At 46.3% G+C, this 23,425-nt stretch overlaps 1 pseudogene; it reads right to left on the bottom strand.

Annotated features, from left to right (window-relative positions):
* Window positions 1-3,108: 3,108 nt before the first annotated feature.
* On the bottom strand, window positions 3,109-11,796 carry LOC149982552 (uncharacterized; annotated as a pseudogene).
* Window positions 11,797-23,425: the final 11,629 nt, after the last annotated feature.

Raw genomic sequence — 23,425 nt, 5'->3', positions numbered from 1 at the left:
ATTCTTGAAGAGAATACAGTTACAGTTTTATTCTCAGTGGTGAACAAAATGTTCAACTACTTACTATGCAAGGCAGACACACTCACACACACACACACACACACACACACACACACACACACACACACACACTCAGAGCAAACCCGAAAAGATTTCACAGACAGCCGAAAACAGACACAGACAAAAGGGAATTAAAGGAAACTAATAGGAGGGAAATTTGCTTGAATTTAGCTGTAATACTTCAAGATTTATTACATAGGCAATGATAACAATCTCAGCTGGAATAATACTTTGCACATGCTGCCCTTTTAATTAAGCAGTAATATCTGCAGAGAGAGGGAAAACAAAGTGTTGCTCTCGGTTCAATCGCAGCTCCTCATCTTCACCCCCTGCCTCTCGCTCTCTCCTAATAATCTCTCATGAAAGGGATGGGCAGAGGTGCGGAATGGGGGAGGGACAGGGGGAAGGACAGGGGACACTTCTCTCTGATGTGTCTTCTTTAAGGTGCTACACGTGTTTCTCCTTCTCTATGTCTGTCTGTGCACCCTGCCGCTGGCCCTCGGGCCTTCACTTTGAGGTGTGTGTGTGTGTGTGTGTGTGTGTGTGTGTGTGTGTGTGTGTGTGTGTGTGTGTGTGTGTGTGTGTGTGTGTGTGTGTGTGTGTGTGTGTGTGCGTGCGTGCGTGCGTGCGTGCGTGCGTGCGTGTGTGTGTGCGTGCGTGCGTGGGTGGGTGGGTGCGTGGGTGTGTTCGTGCGTGCATGTGTGTGTGTGTGTGTGTACGTCTTATATGCATAAAGACATTCTACGATACATTAATAAGATGCCCATGCGGTTTTGTGGTAGTCAAGTATTGAGCCCTCAGGCTGCAGGAGAAGGAGCCATCCTCCTGTGTGATGCCTCATGTCTGGGATTGAAACCACTTGTACAAACAGGGCCAGCAAGCCTGCAGTAGTCCTATGAGGGTGAATATTGGCCTCTCACCATGAGAAGGCTGCCATTGATGTTGCTAGCCAGCAGATATGAAAACTGTTCTATCACACCGTTATTATGTCATTATGCAGTCATGGTGTTTTTTCTTTCTTTCTTTAGATTTGCAAGTCTGATCATCCAGTTTGGATAGATAAATATAATTTATTATCTTTAATTACAGATTATTATTATTTTTTATATGTAGTTCCTAAAGTAAGATATGACGTCTGGTGGTTCTCTGACGTGTGTGTATCCACTGTCAATTCTAGGTCATGTTTCCCATAATGCATTTATTCAAATAGGTGTTAAACATCCGTCCTCCATACAAGTGCAAATCAAGTTAACAGTTGCTGTTTGCTTGTGCTAACACATCCCCGTTGTCATGTCATTACTCTCTGAATAGACACAGGGAGCTCCAGCACATGCACACGTACTCGCTCTATTACACACACAGACACACAGACACACAGACACACACACACACACACACACACACACACACACACACACACACACACACACACACACACACACTCAGTAGCAGCGAAAGGCCACATGTTAATCAGCTGAGAGTTAAACTTGCAGTGGGGAAAAGACAACAGATCAGCTCAATTAATAGAAAAAAGAAAGGACACACACACGGCCTGAGCCCCTGCACCTGCAGCTGAGGGGGCATTGTTCCAGCAGCCCCCTCCCTTTCTCTCTGGAGGACGGCTTTGTGGCCGCTCTTTTCTCTTCTCTCCAGGCCTTGGCCTTTCTGCCGAGCACCTCTTCTCTCTCCCCTCCCGCCTCTCTCGCTCTGCTCTCGCTCTCAATTCTTTTGGAGGCGCAGGGAGCCCCTCGCCTGCCTCAGCGCAAACACAGCTGACAGAGGGTCGCTCACGTGCCGCTCCACAGGGCCTCACAATTCTTTTGAGTGTGTGTCTGTGTGCGTGTGTCTTGACAGTTTGAGTCTGTGTGTATGTTTCTTTCATTTACACTTTATAGTTAAGTAATCATTTTGTTGGGTTAGAAATGTGAACTGTTTTATATTGTTGAGACCAACGTTATTATAGTTTTGCTATTTAATATTAGTTTTTATTTATTCGTTTTTAGATTTTTCTTAAAAATTCAGTTTAGTTTGAGTTAGTTTTCAGACTTGATTTACTAATTTTTATTTAGTTTCAGTTTGATAAACATTTATATTTATATTTTATATGATTTAGTTTTAGTTTAAGTGTTAGTTTTAGTGTTAGTGTTAGGGTTAGTTTTAGTGTTAGGGACAGAATGTTGCCTACGAGCCATTTAATGTGTTGTCGGCCTATAGTTTGCTTTTTTGGGATGTCACTTCTTGCCACTGAGGGGCAGTAATACATAAAGTGATGGGCCAGGACCATAGACTTGGATAGACATAACATCTCTGTATCTGTGTCATGATGGCGTCTGTGAGACCATGGGCAACGCCATTGAGACTACTTCCATCTTGAAGTAGTTCATTTTTTTTCTTCACAAATAAAATTCAATGGCTGATCCTTCCTGATGAACCAGCTGTCACAACTCATACGGGGTTGTCAGGTCATGCCAACCGGGTCATCGGGGGGGGGGATCAGCCAATGAAGTTTGAAGTCCTGCCCAGTTGACTAAATCAAAATGGTGGAAGTCCTCAATGGCACTGCCCATTCTAACACAGTATTTTGGCCACTAGAGGACTCTGTACAACTCCATGGCCTGGACATAGGTTTGGTTAGGTTTCAATTATAATTCTATCCTAATGTGACTTGGATTGAAGGAATAAGCTCCTAGACTGGTGCAAGGAAACTCTTGCCCACGTTAACACCAATCGAATACCTTTTTAACTTTAGTGGTAGATGGTAGAATAATTGAGTACCTTTACCTGACAGAAGGAGAGTGGAAACCCCTACAAATAAGGTTAATGAAAACAGTTGCAACAACAGCACAAACATAAGCAATACAACACTTTTTCACAAATCCATCCGTTTAGCCAGCCAGCCAGCCAGCTTGTGTGTGTGTGTGTGTGTGTGTGTGTGTGTGTGTGTGTGTGTGTGTGTGTGTGTGTGTGTGTGTGTGTGTGTGTGTGTGCGTGCGTGTGCGTGTGTGTGTGTGTGTGTGTGTGTGCATGCGTGTGTGTGTGTGTTTCTGTTCAACCAAACAAGATTTTCTGGATTATCTTCAAGAAGACTCTGCGTTCCAGAGTGGTGATCTTTCAGTTTCTCAAGCCTGATGTCAGTTGTCCACAGACAGACAATATTCACTCTACAAAGGCTTGGGATGCCGGGGCAGAAACCAGATCCAGTTCCACAGGGAACAGCTTTGGATAAACAGCTATCCTTGCCTGGCAGAACTAGAGAGGTGGTTCTGTAAACATGCTCCCATTTACCTCTTCCAGGTATTTCTACAGCTTCACACACAGCACTTATTGCCCTACCAGGTTGACCCTCTGGCTGAACAGTGACCTCAGATGCAATCTTCGATGCGAGGAAGCTATATTTCTGAAGCACTGTGGTCGAGATGCTTGCTGGATTCAATGCGCTGGCATCTTCCTGGGGTCTTACAGCTCCACGGCTAATAGTCTCTGATTTGCTGAAGTACAAAAGACTCCGCTTCCCTCATCAGTGGCTCCATCTCTGTTGAGCGAAGTGCCAGAGACCCACTTGGATGCATCAGGCAAGCTGCTGCAGGGGTTGGATTGTAGTTGGCTGCCAGAGGATTCAGTATGCATGCAAAGTGCTCACTCAGTGACAAGAGGACCTGGCCAACTGTTTTGCAAAAGCAGTTGACTGTAAGTGTGCCTCAAGGTTGAGAAGGCACGGCACCACATCAGACAGCAGCTGGCTGTCATTTTGAAGTTGGTCGGTGTGGATTGCGAATGGCTCCAACAACTTCACAAGCTGTTCGAGCTTGGCCCAGTCCCGCTCTGCATTCGCCCTCAGATTTCTTCCCTGTTAGCTTGTGATAGCTGGTGATGGTGATGCACAAGCTAGGACTTTTTGAAACATCGCCATCTACTGACAGCATTTACCTCAAACTAAAACCAAACATAATTTATTAGGATTTAGGATTTAGTTTGTTTTGCAGTCGAAGATAATAGTTTCCGTATAGTTTTAGTTATTCAAAGTTTTTCCAATTTTGGTTTTTATTTTCGTTTCAGTTTTCGTTTACTATAATAACCTTGGTTGAGACCATATATTTGTATTGCCTCATTTCCTCTCAATATGATCTCTCTCTGGTTGTGTCTAATGGGTTTCTACATCAGCTCCTCCGACAGCCTGTAATACCCATTTTCATACAGTCCTATTGTTGATATTTTTCATATCCGATCCCCTTATCTTCTCTCTGTGCCTTGGCTAGACATGCATAGTTAACGCAGGCAGACCCTGAAAACGTGCACAGACTGCAATGTCTTTAAACTACATATATTCTTTGTTTGCTTGCCTAAATGATGGTGTGATATTATATGTGTGAAGGCTATGTACTGTGTCTATGGACATATGTACTGTATGTCCACTGTTGTGTTTCTTTGTGAGTGCGAGGACAATAAAGTGCCAATGGTCACAGGCTGTCTGTCCGTTTTTGCCTCAATGTTACTGTCCTGTCTCTGTCTGTCTGGCCCATGCTGGAGGTCTCACACTGTGGGTCTGGGTGTGTGTTCTCTGAGCCAGGTCCGCCAACCGGTTCTGTGATGGCTGAGCTGCTGTACTGCCTGGTGGAGTGGAGGATGGTATTCCAACCTTTACAGCCCTGGCGTTTCCTTTCAAAGGGCCAGGCAGTACAGTATCTCTCCAGGTTAAAACAAACACAAACGCTCCCACCCACCCTCCCTGGGCTGGCCCTCCTCCCTGGCTCCAGCAGCCCTGTCCAGGGGGCAATAAACTCGTTATCTCCCCCTCTCAGATCCTAATCTGACGGCTCGCCATGCCGCACGCTGCCAGGTGACCCGGAGCGGGGGCCCGCTCCACTCTGCTCTGCTCTGCTCATCATTTAAATCCCCCCAGCTTTCCCTGCCTGTCAGCACCATCCTTACCCCCCTCCTTTACCCTCATACTCCCCCTTTCCCAAAAACCCTCCCCTGCCTGGGGCTCTGACAAGCCCTACCACCCCCCACCCTCTCAGCAATTAATCCACCTATTGATCAGAGAGTGGAACTCTACAGGCTGTGGAAACTCCAGGCATACCAGACCAGACCACACCAGACCAGACCAGACCAGACCAGACCACACCAGACCAGACCAGACCAGACCACACCAGACCAGACCACACCAGACCACACCACACCACACCAGACCACACCAGACCAGACCACACCAAACCACACCACACCACACCAGACCACACCAGACCAGACCAGACCACAACCCACCAGACCAGACCAGACCACATCAGACCACAACACACCAGACCAGACCAGACCACACCAGACCACAACACACCAGACCAGACCAGACCAGACCACACCAGACCACAACACACCAGACCAGACCAGACCAGGGCAGCTGTTCATTACATGAAATCCAAATATCAAATCAATTTAAATGACAGGTTGTAATGCATCAAAATAGGAAAAACACCAAGAGGGATGAATACTTTTGCAAGGGACTATGTTCCCATGCAGCTTGGGATCCAAAGAGCCCTGTGAGAGAGCGAAGGGTTGAGATTGCCAGAGATAGTGGTGCCATTGGTCATATTAGTGACAATGTCGCCCTGCCTCATACGAGCTGCGATTTGATGCTTGTTTGTGTGTGTGATCAAACATAGCTTTTTAGCGACCCATTATTAAGAAATGTATGTGTGCATTGTGTCGGCCATTGTTGTGTGGGTTGTGAGCGATTCTGGCAGAATTCCAATCATTCTTTGCCTCTTTTAAGGAATGCTAAAAATACAGTTCCAGCTTTTTATATTTGTTGTAGTCTAATTCTGATCATTGCTAGAAGAACTTGGCTGCTATTATCTAAGTACTGGGAAGTTCCACAAAATCCACACAACTCTCTATTAAGTCATCGTATAGGAGCTTAGCTATCTTTCCAACCCCACTCACACCCTGTCGGATGGCTCTGATAATGTGTGCTTTGTGTGGGTCGACTCCCACACACCTCAAAACCTCCAGTGACGAGTATCAAGCATGGTATGGTACAAACTGGGAACAACACCCTATAGCTGGAGATGTGTACATGCCTCTCAGACTGTATTGTCCAGCAGGCCAGTGAGCTCCCCCGGGTTCTGACAGAGGCCTGCTCTGTGCTGGGATGCTGGGCTGTGGTCTGGCCTGGCTTTGATGTTGGGAGTGCGGGTTGGTGTTTGGGTGTTTAGGCTGGGCTGGGACAGAAGGGGGCAAGCCGTGATGGAGTGATTGCTCTCCTCTCCTGCTCCTGTCTGCCATGGCGTGAATGCCCCTCTTCATCCGCCCTAAAAGGCACATTATGGAGCAGGGTAGAGTGGGATATCCTGGGCACTGACCCCAGAGCAGGGGTCAAGGGGAACAGGGGGGCAGATGAAAGAGATAGTAATTATGGGCAAAGACAAAAAGAAACCTTGTCTCCAAACAACAATTTTGGTGGGGAGGGTGGAGTTGGGGAGGATACAATTGAGATCAAGACATTTTCCCTGGCAAGTTATGCCTTTGTTGCGGTTGGTGCCCTGTCATGTGAATCTGAGACCCAGCTCTGATTGGCGGAGGGTTGACTCTTATCTGATTGGGATTGGATGAGTCCCGCAGGCACAGGAAGTGACAGCATGGTTCCCACAGTCCAACCCCTGTGAGAAACAGAGACTGTCAGGCTGTAAACTGTGGAACAGTGTAAATGTGTGTGTGTACGTGCACGAGCGTATGTATATCAGATGTTCAAAAAGCTATGCTGCAGTACTGTGCATACGCCCACTGGACTGGCTTGCGGCACACAGTCTACATGTGTGTGTGTCTGTGTTTTTTGTGTGCGTGTCTGTGCGGGAAGGGATAGGTGCCTCTGTGACTCTCAGGCTTTGCTCTCTGACCCAACGGTGGTCTCTCTCTTTTTGTCTGACCAAATGATTGACGGGCTGCTCTCTCTGTGCATGTTTTGGCTTTGAGTTCAAGTATTTCACTGTGCTGAGGTAGAATAGAGGCACATGGCTGTTTAAATGTCAAAAGTATTAGATAAACGGGCCTGTTTTAAAGGTGTTTGATACGATGGGACCCAATGATTCTGTGAGTTACATAAAAGTCCCTTCAGTACATCACTGCTCAGTATTTGATGAGAGTGATTGAAGGATTTCATGCCTGACGGTGGTTCTGTGGTATGATTGGTTTTGTGGTTTGTCGTGGCACCTGCGGGCCTTGGGTGAATTAGGTGGGGCAAGCGGGGCATGTTTACTGTATGATGGTGCTGCTGTGTCTTGGCAGGCTGATTTAAGGCGCTGGCAGGCAGGACTGAGCACTTAATACTCCCCTCTGGCTGATGGATGGAGGTCAGGGGCCACGCAGGTCCCTCCTGACCACCCAGGGCTCACTTTATGGTGGAAAGGGGGAGTCCGGCCACAGGCCTCCTCACCAGCTCAGGGCTCGGATTCCAGGGGGAGATTCACGATCGCCCTTTGCTGGAATGTGGTCAAGTACAGAGCAGTGTGTGTGGGCAGTGTGTGTGTAAGTACTTTATCAGTAAGAAAGTGTGGTCACTAGAGAGAAGACCTGTGTCACCTTAGTCATAATGCTGGACAGAGAACCGACACCCTTCAGAATAAGTTCATTAAAATTGTTTAAATAAGTCAGTGAAACACATTCAAAGATATCCAGTAGAAGGCACTGATTTGTGACAGGGGGAGAAAAGAACCAGCAACATGAAGGAACATTGGATATAGCAGCTTTATTTCTGCTGGAGATTTAGAGAGTACTTTATTTTTAAGCTGTCAGTCGTAAAACTGAAGCAGAGGGGAGGGAGGTAGTAATATACTAGCATGGCCGTATATTATTATCAAACCACAACAGGAAAGAAGTTGGAAAGTCCTGTCTTGCAGACAGAGAAGAGAGCAGGGAGTGGCAGTGGTGTGTCACTTCACAGCTGGACATAGGGACGTCGAGGGTCCTTCTACCCCTCTCTCCCTCATCCTCTCTCTTTCTAGGACTCCATCCTCCCTGTACCTCCTTCTACCTCTTCTTTCTGTCCGTCTCTGTCCCCCGATATTTGGGGAAAATACAGTAACTGTCAAGTTCTCTTTCTCTTATACACACACAGCCTACACACACACACACACACACACACAGCCTACGCTAGTCATGCAGTTTTGTTCTCTTCAGTTAAGTCCCCAACTGAAGAGGACACCACTCTATATACCTCCTCTTAGTGACCTTGCTGACTTCATGAGGAATTTGCACACGTGTTACAATGTGTTTCTGTGAAGGCAGATAAGATCGACTGATGGATCCATTTAAATGAGGCCTGTAGAGATGAGCCTTCTAGACAGACTGACAGATAGAAGGAAAGATAGGACAGGGATTGTATGTGGTAGCTAGCTACATTCTGGCTTTGCAGATTTTAGAGATGCGGTCGTTAGGCTTGTGCATAAGATTGTTTTTCGTTTTGTATCATTTTTTACTTCAGATGATATTTCTGCATGTTTATGCTTTGGCGAGATGAAGTGGAACTGGGTTCCCGCAGTGTTGTGGTGGCTGGGTATCTGTGTGTGGTAGCTGCAGCGCCTACACTGGCCCCTCTCTTTGGCTGTATTGTAAAATCACGTTGATCTGGCCTGACAAGGCGTTGAGTCTTATCCCTACAGCACAAGCTTAGGGGTTGATGCCACTAGCTGAGTGGGATAGCTGCTGTGGATAAGATGAGGACGAGGCGAAGATCCTCTCCGCATCGGCTGAATTAAGAGATGGGAGGAATATAAAGTGTAAAATCTTCCTCTTTTACGATCAGTTGGGATTTAGAGTTGGGTTGTGGCAGTCGGCTGCGTGGCTGAGTTCTTCCCCCTGACAGGGTAATCGCCCAGGGCTTAGCGCCACAGGAAGAACAATATCTCCCACTTCCTCTCATCTCATCTCACGGCTGATCTGGACAAAGTACACGTCCACATCCAACACATCTGGGGAGCGAGTGAAGCGAGGAGAAGAGACAGGGAGATGACAAACCAAAGGCTAAGAACTGAAGAGTAGTAGTTACACAGGCGCAGTGAGGGGAAGTGATGAACAAGTGTTTGTGTTTACAGAGTGTATTCAGCCTGATGTGTGTGTGTGTGTGTGTGTGTGTGTGTGTGTGTGTGTGTGTGTGTGTGTGTGTGTGTGTGTGTGTGTGTGCGTGTGCGTGTGCGTGTGCGTGTGCGTGTGCGTGTGCGTGTGTGCGCCTGTGCGTGTGTGTTTGTGAGTAATGTAAGGGAGATGAGAGGGAGAAGGAGATCCAGGGGGTCAGTGCTAATCTGGCTCAGGTTTTAGCATCCAGAATCCCCCCTGTTCAGATGAATAAACTCACTAAATAAAGCTGTATCTCTGACACATGCAAACTAACGAACACAGGAGTAAAAAGATCAAAAGATGAAAATGCTTCCATTACAGTAATGGAAGGAGAGGGCTTTATCTGGCCTACATGAACTGGCTGATCCTGATCCAGGACCCATCAGAAGAAGCAGGATCAGAGGACGTCAGGTACCACAGTACTACCACAGTACTGCACAGTAAGGCAGAGAATGAGATGCTACCACAGTACTGCACAGTAAGGCAGAGAATGAGATGCTACCACAGTACTGCACAGTAAGGCAGAGAATGAGATGCTACCACAGTACTGCACAGTAAGGCAGAGAATGAGATGCTACCACAGTACTGCACAGTAAGGCAGAGAATGAGATGCTACCACAGTACTGCACAGTAAGGCAGAGAATGAGATGCTACCACAGTACTGCACAGTAAGGCAGAGAATGAGATGCTACCACAGTACTGCACAGTAAGGCAGAGAATGAGATGCTACCACAGTACTGCACAGTAAGGCAGAGAATGAGATGCTACCACAGTACTGCACAGTAAGGCAGAGAATGAGATGCTACCACAGTACTGCACAGTGTGGTAGATAATGAGACGCTACCACAGTACTGCACAGTATGGCAGAGAATGAGATGCTACCACAGTACTGCACAGTATGGCAGAGAATGAGATGCTACCACAGTACTGCACAGTATGGCAGAGAATGAGATGCTACCACAGTACTGCACAGTATGGCAGAGAATGAGATGCTACCACAGTACTGCACAGTATGGTAGATAATGAGACGCTACCACAGTACTGCACAGTATGGTAGATAATGAGATGTTACCACAGTACTGCACAGTATGGTAGATAATGAGATGTTACCACAGTACTGCACAGTATGGCAGAGAATGAGATGTTACCACAGTACTGCACAGTATGGTAGATAATGAGATGTTACCACAGTACTGCACAGTATGGAGGATAAGGAAATGTTACCACAGTACTGCACAGTATGGTAGATAATGAGATGTTACCACAGTACTGCACAGTATGGAGGATAATGACATGTTACCACAGTACTGCACAGTATGGAGAATAATGAAATGTTACCACAGTACTGCACAGTATGGAGGATAATGAAATGTTACCACAGTACTGCACAGTATGGAGGATAATGAGATGTTACCACAGTACTGCACAATATGGTAAGTAACAGGGAATTGGATTTGGAACAAAAAACACATGGTGGTCTTTATTTCCACTTTCCCTAAAAAACATTTTGGAGCACGCCTTGAAAATAATTTTCCAATAAAGAGTTCTGAGAAAAGAACCATCACAAAGCCTTGGTTCAGAATCCCCAACTAAGCTGCCTCCAGATGGATGGTTTCAGGTCGCTCTTCAAATGCAACACTGACCTGGCCCATCCATCTCTATCTCAATGCCTCTCTCTGCGAGGTTTGAGCGTTGCACTGCTGACATGTCCATACCTTTTCTATTCCTCTCTCTACATCTCTCCGTGAGGCTAGGCTCAGTGACCCACTCTGGTAACCTGAGACACTGCACTGCTCTCGTCGAGTCACACTCCCCCTCTCGCTGACCCTGTCCCTGTCCCTCTCCCAGTCCCTCTCCCCGACCCTCTGCTCGTCGCTCTCCCCGTCCCTCTGCCCGTCTCTCTCCTCGTCCCTCTTCCCAGCCCTCTACAGGTCCCTCTGCCCGTCCCTCTCCCCCATCCCTCTCCACAACCCTCTCCCCATCCCTCTGCCGGTCCCTCTCCCTCTCCCCGTCTATCTCCCCATTCCCTCTGCCCGTCCCCCTCCCTGTCCCACTCCCCGTCTCTCTGCCCGTCCATCTCCCCGTCCATCTCCCCGTCTCTCTGCCTGTCCCTCTGACCGTCCCTCTCCCTGTCCCACTCCCCGTCTCTCTGCCCGTCCATCTCCCCGTCCATCTCCCCACCCCTCTGCCCGTCCCTCTCCCTGTCCCTCTCCCTGTCTCTCTGCCCGTCCCTCTCCCCGTCCATCTCCCCGTCCCTCTGCCCGTCCATCTCCCCGTCCTTCTGCCCATCACTCTCCCCGTCTCTCTGCCTGTCCCTCTGCCCGTCCCTCTCCCCGTCCCTCTGCCCGTCCCTCTCTCCGTCCCTCTGCCCGTCCCTCTGCCTGTCCCTCTACCGTCCTTCGCTTCTTCCCTCTGCCCGTTCCTCTGCCCGTCCCTCTCCCCGTCCCTCTGCCCGTCCCTCTGCCCGTCCCTCTCTTCGTCCCTCTGCCCATCCCTCTGCCCCTCCCTCTGCCCGTCCCTCTGCCCGCCCCTCTGCCCGTCCCTCTGCCCGTCCCTCTGTCCATCCCTCTGCCCGTCCCTCTGCTCGTCCCTCTGCCCATCCCTCTCCTCCTCCCTCTGTCCATCCATCTCCCTGTCCTGTGCTGGGCTTTCATTTCACTTTAGTAACCCTTCTGTGCCTGTAAACCACAGCCACCCCACTCTTCCTATCTGGTATCTGATAAAGAACAGAACACACTGAAACTCTATCTGTCACCGGCCCACAAATCCTACACAATGTTATCACTCATCACTGACCTTTACTTAAACAGGTAAGTTTTATGTAACAATGACTCAAGGGAAGAGTTGAGGTGAGGCGAGGATATAGATTTTAGTGGTTTTTGAGTGTCTGTCTGAGGTATGACAACTATTTTGATCACACTGTTCATAGCTCTTAGCAGCTAGTTGTCATTGTGGTTGCTTATTTGGAATGACTTATAATTTACATACATCCAATCAATGGAAATTACTTTGGTCCAGCTAATCATTAGGACATGAAAGAGATCAAATCAGACCAGTTTTTGTACACTCATATCGTAGCAGTACAAACTCAAATGAACACTTGCCTACACACATCCAGCTCTGCCCTCTGCTCATGTAAGAGCTGCTAATACGATCTAATGACTGGCAATCTACTTTGAAACATCAAGTGCCTGACTGCTCAACAATAACGACATACATGCATGCCTTGGAATATCCAATAAGGACCACAAACAGCCACAAGAGGTCCTGTCAGGGGTGTGTATGCGTTTGTACCATGTGTTTGCCTTTGTGTGTGGTACCTGCCTATTTGGCTGGAAACTGTCACTGTCTCTGACTAATGGGATTGGTAGAACACCAGCGGCTAATGCAGGCTGCTGCCATCAAGTCCCCCATTTAAAGCAGGACTGATCTGATTGCTGGAGTTTATTGGAAAATGGAGAGAGCCGGGCTGGGCTCATAGTGTCTCTCTTAGTACCTCACTTACTGAGTGGCCCGGGAGATGCTCCAGTCTTTACCTAGTTAGCACCCTTATCAGTTGGAACGAGTTGGGGGTCAATTTGTATAAAGGGGATGTTTTAATTGAATTTTGTTGTGGAGACTGACAGGAAATAGCTCAGTCAATAACCTCCTACATGATTAGATACATGTGGGGCAGGTAGGGGAGTAAGAGCCTATTGTTTGGGCTTGTTTTAGAAGCTATAGGGAAGTACTGGACAGGGTATTGTTTCCCAGCCGTTCCCAGGCCTTATAACACCTATAGGGGAACTTTGTTTATAATGCTGAGCCGCATGCTGTAGGTCATTTAATGTAAGAGTCTCTGTAGTAATGCTATGCTTTATATACGATATATGTAGTTCCTAGTGTGTTTTTGCATCTCCCTGGGGATCACTTAGAAAGCTGCTCCATGGTCATCCCCCATAAATAGACACATCCTCACTTAGAAAAGAAAAATAATGGATTGTGTGGTTTTCAATGGATGAAAGACGTGTTCCATTTTTACATTTTGAGTGGCTATCTCATTGCTGTCATGTCATTACTGCGATGTCATTACCGTGAGGGTAAAGAAAGATTGCCTGTGTGAGAAAATAGACATTTTTGATGAAAAAATAGAACTTTTAAATTAATAGCATCAGGAAGTGTGTGTGTGTGCGTGTGTGTGTGTGTGTGTGTGTGTGTGTGTGTGTGTGTGTGTGTGTGTGTGTGTGTGTGTGTGTGTGTGTGTGTGTGTGTGTGTGCACGTGTGTGAGTGCGTGCGTGCGCACGTGTGTGTGTGTGTGTCTGTGCGTGCGTGTGTGTGAGTGCGTGCTTGCGCTGTCTCATTTCTCTCTCTTTCCTCTCTCTCTCCATCCCTCTCTCTCCCCCTCTAGCTTGCGGCCAGCCTTCCCCGTTCCCTGATGCCCCCCCCGATCTTATCACCCCCTCTGATTTCATTTGGCCGTCGCCAGCTAATCAGGGGCCAACATCTGGATGGTTTCCGTGGCAACTGGCCCTACCACATTTTCACGGCCTTAAAAGGTGGGTTGAGGTCTGGGAAAAAGCAATGAGAAACGGGAAGAGATTGACAGGCGTGATGGACAGAGTGGAGGTCTGAATGGCGCTCCACTCCCACAGCCACACAGAAAAAGACCTGGTGAGTGTGCATGTATTAGCTCATACCCCATGGGTCCACTGCCCATCCCAGAGACCCATTGGGACAGGGTGGATTGGAGGGACGGGTGTGTTTGTATGTGTAGGGAAGTGGGGATGGAGCCATTTTCTAACTGCACCCAGAGGCTGCATCCAGTGTTCTTACTTTTATTGGCCCGTCCAGTTTTTACACTGCTGCTACTCGCTGTTTATTATCTATGCAGAGTCACTTCCCCCCTACCTACATGTACAAATGACCTCAACTAACCTGTACCCCCGCGCATTGATTCGGTACCTGTACCCTGTGTATATAGCCTCATTATTGTTGTTTTATTGTGTTATTTACATTTTTTTTTTTTACTTTAGTTTATTTAGTAAATATTTTCGTAACTCTATTTTCTTAAAACTGCATTGTTGGTTAAGGACTTGTAAGTAAGAGTTTTACGGTAAGGTCTTCACCTGTTGTATCCAGCGCATGTGACAAATACAATTCCATTTGAATTGTTGAATTGAATTGATTGATTGGTGATTCTAACTGCTAATCAGTGTCAGTGTCCCTCCCTTTTTAAGGTGACATATTGTAGGTAACAGTAGATACAGTGTGTCCCCTTCTCCTCCATGATTCCCCCTCATATTATTAATGCAAACAGCTAATAAGGTCCATTACACACGGCTCCCCCAGGCCAGTAAAACCTTATTTAGCACGGCCTGCTCACCCAAGACGGGAAACCCATGAGCCTCTTCCCATAACCGTATTAGGAAGCGCCCAACGGATGGGCCGCAGAAAAGGACTCAGTTGTCCCACCACTTAAGACCACCGGTACTGGAGACAGAGGAAGGGTTGGGGGACATACAACAGTGTAATGTAGCATTTAAACTGATTTCAGTTGAAGGATTGGAAACATTTGTTGGTCTAGTGTCTTTCCATTTCGTCATGCTCCAACCTGCCTTTCCCAACCCTTCAACCCTTCAACCACATTGACAATTATAAGTCGTCTTAAAAAGTGAAATAAAAAGGGGTGGCCGGGTTTTCCTTTTCACCACGAGCACAATTTACTCTCAGCTTGTTGCACTACAAATGAAATACATTTCAAAAGCATGCAACAGTGAAGCCAAAGAAGTTGATAAATCATGTGAATTGTACATCATTATGAATTCCAGTACAGTCATTTCTAGAGTGGTGTGTACATGGTTGTCTCTTCTCTCCTCCTCTCCCATTCCCTTCCTCCCTCAGTCCTCTCTGGCCGTCCATTACATCCTTGGTTGGCCAGGGTCAGAGTCAGGGTGAGGTTCAGACAGCCAAGCTGAATGTTTTAGGGCTGTACTCATGTGATTTACATCTTCAGCTTCTCTCAGAGGAGGTAGGAAAACACACTCCACTACAACACCCACCAACCATTTCTTTGCATTGATTTTCAATAAATATTGTTTCTTTATGACCAACTTTAGAAATGAAAGTGTATGGATTTATACTTTTAGTTGTTTTCAAGAATAATTCCTTTTTATTCTGTATATTGAAAATGTTTTGGGGTTATTTTCTATCTGTGTTAGAGTGGTATCAAAGCTGTTCTATCGTTGAGGTTAAAGTTCATCTTCCTTTCTCCACATATTCTCCCTAACCCTAAACTTAGCTTCATGTCTACACCCCAGCAAAACCCTAGCCATTAGCCAAACCCTAGCCATAAGCCAAACCCTAGCCATAAGCCTAACCCGAGCCATAAGCCTAACCCTAGCCATAAGCCTAACCCTAGCCATAAGCCTGACCCTAGCCATAAGCCTAACCCTAGCCATAAGCCTAACCCTAGCCATAAGCCTGACCCTAGCCATAAGCCTAACCCTAGCCATAAGCCTGACCCTAGTCATTAGCCTGACCCTAGCCATAAGCCTGACCCTAGCCATAAGCCTGACCCTAGCCATAAGCCTAACCCTAGCCATAAGCCTGACCCTAGTCATTAGCCTGACCCTAGCCATAAGCCTGACCCTAGCCATAAGCCTGACCCTAGCCATAAGCCTGACCCTAGCCATAAGCCTGACCCTAGCCATAAGCCTGACCCTAGCCATAAGCCTGACCCTAGCCATAAGCCTGACCCTAGCCATAAGCCTGACCCTAGCCATAAGCCTGACCCTAGCCATAACTTCACCAGTGTCCACGGAGGACCATGTTTATTAAAGAACAATTCAGGATAAAGAGAGACTGGAGAGGTAGATAGAGATATGTTGGTTGGGGTTGCGGACTGAGACTGAGACTGAGCAGGATGTTCCACTGAGATCAGAGAGCAGAGGATACCGAGAAAGAGGGAGATGAAGAGGGCGGGAGAGAGGGATGACACATTTTAGTTTAGCACTAACAATAACGCTGTTTGATCTGGCTCAGGCAGTAATTCACATGACAATAAAAGAAAACACTGTTTCATCTCCTCTCCCTCCTTTTTCCTTTTAGCTTTATCCCTAAATCAATCTCTCCATTCTCTCTCCCAGTGACCGTAGTGCCCGCTCTTTTGGAGGTCATTGGAGAGACAGAACACCCCAACACACAGACGCACGGACACACACACGCACGGACACACACACACACACATACACTGAAAGCAAAGTAGCATTCCAAGCATATAGACATAAAACAAGGCGTTTAGGTAGTGTGTGTGTGTAGGTAGTAGAGATCTTCCCCAAACTCTTGTATCATTGGTTCATTTGAATATTTTTTTTAAATGTAAACATCGTCCCCTCCTGAACCAGACTGACAGACACCCCTGAGTACCGTTACAAACAATACCCCAGGGAGAAGGGGGAGAGGAGAGAGGAGGTACAAGGCGGGGGTGGGGAGGGAGAGTGGAGTAGATTTAGAGATAGGGAGATTGAGGGAAAGGGAGATGTAGGGTGGAGAGAGAGACAGGAAAGGGAGGAATAGATATCTCATGGTAAACCTATAATGAAGTGGGACAAACGAGAGAGAGAGAGAGAGAGAGAGAGAGAGAGAGAGAGAGAGGGAGAGAGAGAGAGAATGTACCTGCAGTTCAGTCTGTTGGGATCAATACATGTCCATTCACATCAGGATGGACAGACAGGATAGGAGCTGTCCAACACACTGAGCCTCCCTCACTACCCATCTCGCTCTGTCTAAACTAGGCAATGAAAAAGTCATTTAGTCATCTTGCCACTTTTAGTGAATCAGTTGGATGCCATATAAGATGTTGAAATGTCCAATGACACATTTCAATCAAACGGTTTTAGGAAGGGTGCACAGCCCAAAGACTTCTAGGAATTTTAAGACAAACCATACTTCATTGGAACAACAAAAAAAGAGTGAAGTGAGCAGGGGTGGGGAAAGAAAGAAAGAAAGAGAAGGTGATCGGAGTGGAATCAGAGCAAGAGAGAAAGGAAGACAGTGGTCACAGAGGAGAGCATGAGAGCCCATGCTGTGGAGAGAGATGATAGGGAGAGAGCGCTAGGGCCTCTCATAATCAAATCAATCAAATCAAATGTTATTTGTCACATGCTTCATAAACAATAGGCGTAGACTAACAGTGAAATGCTTACTTTACTAACCTTGCTAGCTTAAAAGCTTCCTCTTGTGGTTAATCTGGCCTCCCAATTGCAGTGATACGCTCCTGTCCCTCGCCCCAGCACCTGATATCCCCAATGATAAAAATATTAATATTAATTAAAGCAGCCAATTGAATCTGTGTCTGACGGACGAGTCAGCAGACGATTAAGGACCGGGATACCTTCCTCCTGCTGATGGAATCTAACTAGGAGTGAGTCAGAGCATACTGCATATACACACATATACACACATATAACACACATACACACATATACACACATATGCATATACACACATATACACACATACACACACACACACACACACACACACACACACACACACATATAACACACATACACACACATACACACACACACATCTACACACATATACACACATACACACACACACACACACATACACACATCTACACATATACACACACATACACACACATACACACACATACACACATATACACACGCATACACACGTATACACACGTACATACACACATACACACGCATACACACGCATACACACGTATACATACACACACACACATACACACACACACACACACACACACACACACATACACACACATATACACACATACACACACATATACACACATACACACACATACATGTACATACATATACACACACATATGCCAGATGTACACACACATGCTCATGACAACACATACCTAAAGTACCAGTAAAAAGTTTGGACACACCTACTCATTCAAGGGTTTTTCTTTGTTTTTACTATTTTCTTCATTGTAGAATAATAGTGAAGACATCAACATTAGGAAATAATACATATGGAATCATGTAGTGACCAAAAAAGTGTTAAGCTAATTAAAATATATTTTATATTTGAGATTCTTCAAAGTAGCCACTCTTTGCCTTGATGATAGCTTTGCACACTCTTGGCATTCTCTCAACCAGCTTCATGATGTAGTCACCTGGAATTCATTTCAATTAACAGGTGTGCCTTGTTAAAAGTTAATTTGTGGAATTTCTTCCCTTCTTAAAGTTAATCCGTTTGAGCCAATCTATTGTGTTGTGACAAGGTAGGGATGGTATACAGAAGATAGCTCTATTTGGTAAAAGACCAAGTCCATATTATGGTAAGAACAGCTCAAATAATCAAAGAGAAACGACAGTCCATCATTACTTTAAGACATGAAGATCAGTCAATCCGGAACATTTCAAGAACTTTTAAAGTTTCTTCAAGTGCAGTCGCAAAAACCATGAAGCGCTATGATGAAACTGGCTCTCATGAGGACCGTCACAGGAAAGGAAGACCCACAGTTATCTCTGCTGCAGAGGATAAGTTCATTAGAGTTACCAGCCTCAGAAATTGCAGCCCAAATAAATGCTTCACAGAGCTCAAGTAACAGACAAATCTCAACATCAACTGTTCAGAGGAGACTGCATGAATCAGGCCTTCATGGTCGAATTGTTGCAAAGAAACAACTACTAAAGGACACCATTAAGAAGAAGAGACTTGTTTGGGCCAAGAAACACAAGCAATGGATATTAGACCAATAGAAATCTGTCCTTTGGTCTGATGAGTCCAAATTTGAGATTTTTGGTTCCAACCGCTATGTCGTTGTGAGACGCAGAGTAGGTGAACAGATGATCTCCGCATGTGTGGTTCACATCGTGAAGCATGTAGGAGGAGGTTTGATGGTGAGGTGGTGCTTTGCTGGTGACACTATCATTTGTTTTTCAACAGGACAATGACCCTACACTCCTCCAGGCTGTGTAAGGGCTAGTTGACCAAGAAGGAGAGTGATGGAGTGCGGCATCAGAGGACCTGGCCTCCACAATCACCTGACCTCACCCCAATTGAGATGGTTTGGGATGAGTTAGACTGCAGAGTGAAGTAAAAACAGCCAACAAGTGCTCAGCATATGTGGGAACTCCTTAAGAATGTTGGAAAAGCATTCCAGGTGAAGCTAGTTGAGAGAATGCCAAGAGTGTGCAAAGCTGTCATGAAGGCAAAGGGTGTCTACTTAGAGGAATCTAACATCTAAAATATATTTTGATTTGTTTAACACTTTTTTGGTTACTACATGATTCCATATGTGTTATTTCATAGTTGTGATGTCTTCAATATTATTCTACAATGTAGAAAATAGTCCAAATAAAGAAAACCCCTTGAATGAGTAGGTGTGTCCAAACTTCTGACTGGTACTGTACATGCAAACGAAAATACACAAAGGCTACCCTATGACACCAAGGAGTCACACACACACACACACACCTATACAACTGCAGTCATTGGACAGTTTGTCCACAAATTGTTGCATTAAACACAAGACAATGCTGGTAGTTGTGATGTAATGTTTAGGTTCTGGAGGAGTACGGTCAGTAACCTCTAGGGGAATGTTTGGAGTTGATGTTTAGGGGGTAGGTAGAGTGGTGTGTGTATGGAGAGGCAGGAGGCATGAAGAAGCATGGCGTGGCTTGGCTTGGCTTGGCTGGGATGCACCATCCCCAGGAGAGTCCTAAGGGATCAGATAAGACACTGTTCCCAGATCAGGGCCATATTGACAGTTTGGGTGGCTGAATAAGAGTGATGGGCTTGGGACTGGAGCCGGGAGGGTAGCGTACCCTTACTGGAAACCTGTGGGAGAACCAGTGACCTCCAAACATTAGGATGACCCTGATGATCCTGATGATTGCTTGATTGAAGCTGAATTGCCCCTTCTGTTTGGGAGGAATACATTTGGGAGATGCATTGCGCATTGGTAAATAGGTTCATTGAATTGGGTTGGGTGCAGTGGAGTGAGATGTACTTAGCACAATTATGCTGTCTGGGTTTAAGCTGGGCTGCCTGATTGGGCTCTACTAGTCTCTACTTAGCTGCGCTAAACTTTCGCAATATGGCAGTTGATAGGGGTGAAGATGTTGGCTCTAGGGAAGCGGATGGGAACAGGCTTTTACGAAGGTCTCCTGAGACCCCACCTGCATCGGGCAGGACAGGGGAGTCTGTGGCGGATAAGGACATGGTCAATTCCCAAATATCCAGCCATATTTAACATTTGAGTCAATTAGCAGACGCTTTTATCCAAGTGCATTCATCTTAAGATAGCTAGGTGAGACAACCACATATCACAATCGTAGTAAGTACATTTTTCCTCAATACAGAAGTTATCAGCAAACTCAGTGCTAGTTGGACAAGTGGGAAGCTTGTTCCACCATTGGGGTGCCAGGACAGAGGAGAGCTTTGACTGGGCTGAGAGAACAGAGAATTTGGGGCTCTATTCAATCCGTATCGAGGAAGTTCAGCGTTACAGTGTGATTGAAATTGAATGCGGCGGAGACTGCCACACGCTAAACGCTGCTCCATCGACTCAACGACTTTTACATTTCTATCGCGCAATCTGTACTGCTTCCGCGATCCAAATTGACTAGAGCCCAAAGACCTGTTTCACGTCAGGCTCTGGCTCTCATCAGCTTCTTTGTTGTTGATGCCTCCTTGCTCTGAGCTGAAACTTTGGGTTGTCTATGTGTTTTTGTAATTGGTCACAGTAAAATGGCAAGAGATTATGTGAGGTAGGTTGTACGCGTTTGGAAATCTCTTATCTAAGAGAGGATTGTCCTCGCTGTTCTGTTCCTTCTGTTTTCTGTGGGCAGTATGGTCACATCTCTGCAGGAGCCATAGAGGGGTCTTTGATGAGTTTTTTTCCCCTCAGAGAGAAATAATGTTGCTGCATACGGCGTCCGTATTATAGTCCTTGGCCTGCAGACAACCTCTCACAGTTCTTAGTTGATGAAGTATAGTGTCTCTGTCTCTTTCACACACATACACACACACACGTGCTGAAACGCACACACACACGTGTACATACACACACACACAGACACACATATACTCTAACACGCTCCTTTTCACCGTGACCTGACCTATTAACCCAATACACACCACCATGGCTATTCGAACACACACATGCATTCACACAGCATTACAAATCCTGATCTTACACACCACCATGCACACAGTCTCACAAACACTCTCTCCTCTTTCTCAGTCCCCCCCTTCTCTCTCTCTCTCTCTCTCTCGCTCTATCTCTCTCACACACACACACAGTATTGGTGGGACAGACTAACTGGCTCTCAGGCTAATTGAGTTGGGTGTGTGGCCCCGCGTGGCCCCAGTCTGACCCTGCTATAGCCAGGGACGCTACTGAGCCCCGGCTTTGATACATTTGATACGGTTTACGTGTGGAATGAAGACCTAAGCCTGTTTACATTTGAACTGGATTAGTGTTGGGGTGGCAGTAATGAGAGAGAGAAGGAAGAAGAATGGGGTTTAGTGAAAGAAAAGTTATGTTTCATTCTACATTGAACTTTGTTGGCTTTGTCCAAGACTGCCTGAGGGTGTAATGTTTCCATTTTGTCTATATTGGAAAGTTGGTCATTTTTAGAATGACTTTTGCTTTTCATTTTGTCTGTTTGTTCTCTTGAGTGTCCTTGACATGATATTGCTGTCATGTAGTGATAGATGTACAGGTGAATTAATGTGGCTAGATACCTAATCTCCAAGTGCAAGAAGTAAATGGTCAGAGAGAGAGAGGGGGAGGCTAGAAAAATGGGTAGGGAGGAGAGTGTAAGTGTGTGCGTGCATGTTTGTGTATTTGGGCAGTCTTTAGTGTATAATACTGTTCATTATGGGTATCAATGTGCTATTATGCATTAGTTAAATGGCACATTACTGTAATTGAGTGACTGAAAACAGGGGGCACCTGATATCTTTCCCTCTCTCACCATCCTCCCAATCGGATTTTCTCTCTCTCTCTCTCGATCTCCTTCACTTCCATATCCCTCTCTCCCTCCCTTCCTGAGGTAATGATTTGATGTGGCTAATGGCTTCCTAAAAGTTGTAGAAAGTGCAGAACCAGCGGGGTCTAGGGTTTCAGACGTTGGAGGTCTGCCAGGGGGTAGGGGGTGGGGGGGGGGGGGGTGATAGGTAAATAGGAGAGGAGAGAGAGAAATATATTTGTGCCAAATTGTGTCTTGCATGTATTCCAGTTAAGCCTTCGAATATATTTCCTGTCTAAGTCCCAGACACTGAGATCTCAGACCTAATGTCATTAAGGGATCTCCCCTATAGGCCTGGCTTTCCATGCAACACGCGGTACATGTTAGAGAGCTGCAATGTGATTTGTTAGGCAACCATACGACCAACGTACTCCCTGAAAACCAACAAACCCAAATGTGGCGTGATGCATTCAAAGGGCTTCTCTGTGAGTAGTGTTGTTCTCCAAAGTTGTTCTGACATTTAGCCCTGAGGTGTGTCTGACCAGCTCTTTGACTTGCAGAGAGACAGATAAACCCCTGACGCTGGCAGTATAATGGATAGTATTGTTGGAGATCTCCTTGGCCCTCAAAGTCACCCCACATGAAAGAACTGATCCTCTCAACGGAGAAGGTTACAACATCAGATTGATATGTGTGTGTGTATGTGCGCATAATAGTGCTTACATTGGTTCCTTCACATTAAATGTTTGTGCTTCTGCCTCTCTCTCCCTCTTTGTCACTTTCTTTTTTCCGTTCTGTTCTCTCTCTCTCTCTCTCTCTCTCTCTCTCTCTCTCTCTCTCTCTCTCTCTCTCTCTCTCTCTCTCTCTCTCTCTCTCTCTCTCTCTCTCTCTGTGTGTGTATTGTGGGAGTGTGTTTGTGTGTGTGTTTGGAAAATGTCTCCCTGCTCACATGATGCCCTGTGGCAACCCCTAACTAACCGTGTAGGCGCCAGCAGGAGGGGGGTCAGAGGGGGGAAGACAGGCACGAGAAGATGGGAAGGGAGCGTGGTGGTGGGTTGGGCTGAGGGGGTACACTGGCTGATTCGTGTCACATGATGGACAAATTTTGCAGCCAAACTCCACTCAAACAACAGAGTATTATATTATTATATTATGATGACTCATGACCAGGGCCAGTGTTGTGCAGGCCCAGAGAACTACCGTCTGAACACAACAGAACACAGCATACCCACATCACTTTCTCTACTACTGAAAAGACACACGGGTCAACATGATTCGATAA

This window comes from Oncorhynchus mykiss, chromosome 7 (genome assembly GCF_057628025.1).
Source record: "Oncorhynchus mykiss isolate SJ-2025 chromosome 7, ASM5762802v1, whole genome shotgun sequence".
Taxonomy (NCBI): Eukaryota; Metazoa; Chordata; class Actinopteri; order Salmoniformes; family Salmonidae; genus Oncorhynchus; species Oncorhynchus mykiss.
The sequence above is the reverse complement of the archived record's forward strand: the minus strand, read 5'-3'. Positions and strand labels throughout refer to the sequence as shown.